We start from the raw sequence: 3,259 nt of genomic DNA on the forward strand, positions 1-3,259 counted from the left end.
GTCTGGATAAAAAAATATGTGAGCAAATTTCAGATCATTTGCTCACTCGATTTTTCCGGACTAATCATTATGCTTGTAGAAAATCTACCCGAAAACGAGAAGCGTTTGAAGGCTTTTAACTCAAATCAGGCTAATAGAATTTAATCATATTTAATTGATGAGGTGTATGCAATTGTTTGTAATATGTGAGCAATAATAGCTCTCAAATTATGCGGAAACTGCATCATATGATCTTGAACAAGTACTTTGACAAATTAATCAATGATGTCTAGACTTAGCGATTCAGAGATGGATTTATATGCATACAGACTTAATAGCCATTTTTAAATTTAATACATGTATTTAATTTTGCTGCATGTACATTTACATGCCATGTAACATAATATTTAAATATTACAGTAAAGTAATGCTTAAATTAAAAAATTGTACCAAGCATTTTGGGAAATTCTACTTGGTTCCAATATTGAATGAAATAACCAAAATTTAATGCAAAAATATTGACTCTATTTGATTGATTATGAGTGATGTTGAAAAGTGCAGCATCTCACATACCCCCAAGTACTGGCTTAAACAGTATTCATTTGTTACAGTTTTTTTTTAACATCTCCTGAACAGTGTTGCACAATAAATAGTCTCGTTATACAAGTGCAAGAAAAGAAAGACAGGCCAACATAAATACATAACTTCATACCATTCTTTCGATTATATTCATATTTAAATCGGTGGTCTACATTGACCGATTTTAGTTGTTGGAGGAAATGTATCATTGTTGATCCTGTGAAAAGGGGAGCTTCATTTATGTGCATGGATTTATTTGCGATAAAATGTGAGTGTGATATAAGAAAACTACCAATACTAATCATTCGTCAAAATATTCTATTTCAATACAACAAACATTAAAATGTTACAGTACCAATATACTTGATAAAAGTTAAAGGCATATTATGTCTCAGAAACGATTATCTCCTTCTTCAGAAAGGCATACATTTTATTCTTAACGTTTATGTATCGGTTATAGAGCATGTTACATGCTTCTCATCTGAAAATAAAACAGTGGTAAATGGAAAATCATTTGTAATTAAAAGAAGCAAATCGTAAAACAAAAGTAGATTGTGACCTACATACAAAGTATTAAATCATTACATTACAAATGTATTAATTGTCAAAATGAAACAGCAGGAAAGAATAGCTTAATTAGTGAGTGAGTTTCTTTTTGGAAACTCTAACAGTACACAAAAACATAAAACTTTTGAGAACAAGGGCAACATTGTCGCAAAATACGTCCGTCACTAAAGCTTTTGTCAGAGATGTGGGCATTACATATAGATATGCATATAGGAGATATGCTCTAGGTAATATCCGGACAATATCTGGATATTTATCATCTCTAGTGACATTGACCTTGCAAATATTAACCTAAATTACATGTGTCACACTTGTAGTCATAAAAGTTATCATTTGTGTTACAATCCATCAAATGATGACTAAATGGTCCCGTACACAATATTGAACCTCTCTATGTGATTTTGACTTTGGTAGTAGGGACCTGGATTATGTGTACAATACTTAGCTCCACGAGAGTTGACATGATAATGACCATTTGTGTTTCAATCCGTCAATAAATGATGACTTAATTGTCCGAATACACATTTTCATATTTATATCTGAACTTTAACCAATATGTGTGACCTTGGCCTTGGCCACAGGTACTTAAATTTTGCACGCGACACTCCGCCACAGAATGGTGAACATTTGTATAAAATTATAATACATATACATATATATAAGGAAAATCAATGACTCCCGGGCGGGCCCAATTTTGAATCAAGTGCTTTTGTTTGAATAAACTTGGTAGACACCCATTAGAAGATATTTCATGCTAAATATCTAAGCTCTAGCTCTTTGGGGTTTTTAAAAGAAGATTTTTGTTGTCGTTTTTTTATATACATATAAAGAAACTCAATGACCCCTTGGGGCGGGGCCAATTTTAACCCCAAGGCTTTTATGAGAACAAATTTGGTAGATGACTATTTGGTAGATTACTATTAGAAGATGTTTCATGCTTAATATCTAAGCTCTAGCTCTTTGAAATTTTTAAAAGAAGATTCTTAAAGTTTTCACTTAAGACAAATTAGGAAAATCAATGACCCCCCGTGGCGGTGCAAATTTTGACCTCAGGGCTTTATTTGAACAAACTTGGTAGACACCCATTAAAAGATGCTTCATGCTTAATGTCTAAGCTCTAGCTCTTTGGGTTTTTTTTTAAAGAAAAGTTTTTACAATATACATATAAAGAAAATCAATGACCCCTTGGGGCGGGGCCAATTTTGTCCCCAAGACTTTTATTAGAACAAACTTGGTAGATTACTATTAGAAGATGTTTCATGCTTAATATCTAAGCTCTAGCTCTTTGGGATATTTAAAAGAAGATTTTTTAAAGTTTTTACAATAGACATATAAGAAAAATCAATGCCCCCCAGGCAGGGGCCACATTTGAATAGAAATATATTATATAAGGCAATAAATGACCCTCGGAGCGGGGCCAATTTTGTCCCCAGGGCTTTTATTTGAACAAACTAGAAAATGTTTCATACCAAATATGTAATCTCTAGCTCTTTGGGTTTTAAGCGAAGATATTTTAAGGGTTTGTTTTTTTCTTTTTGGTTGCCATGACAACCAGAGTTCTGCATAAAATTAAATTCTAAAGATATACTATGATCAAATTTGAGGTTTGAAAATATAAATAACTACTACACAGCCTCTTTGTAAATATAAAATAAACACAATTTGGTTTAATTCAAAGTAGATCTGTTATGTTATAAACTCCATACATTATAAGTGGTCACATTATGAATATATAGTGTCATTGAAAAACTGGCAGTTTTTTTAAGAAAAGACCAACTTCACTTGACCTTAAATAGGGAACGCAGCTTTCAATGCAAAATATGGACACTTTTTTACTAAGATTTAAAATATTCAGTAAGGATTTCATAGGTTTCAATGAATTTCTGACATAAGAATATTTTACTCAAAGATGAGCATAGTATACCTTTAAAGGTGACCACCAAATGAACATTCCTGTGAAGTTTGTATGAAATTGGCTAAGTGGTTTATGAGGAGATGTTGTTCAAAGTAAAAGTTTACTGACCGACGCCGGACGAAAAGCGATCACAAAAGCGCATCATGTCACTTTGTGACAGGTGAGCTAAAAAGATACAAGCATTGCAGGGGCATATTGGGTCTAATAATAGAAACCAAG

The sequence above is a fragment of the Ruditapes philippinarum genome, unplaced genomic scaffold (genome assembly GCF_026571515.1).
Source record: "Ruditapes philippinarum isolate M1 unplaced genomic scaffold, ASM2657151v2 ctg216_1_1_1_1, whole genome shotgun sequence".
Taxonomy (NCBI): Eukaryota; Metazoa; Mollusca; class Bivalvia; order Venerida; family Veneridae; genus Ruditapes; species Ruditapes philippinarum.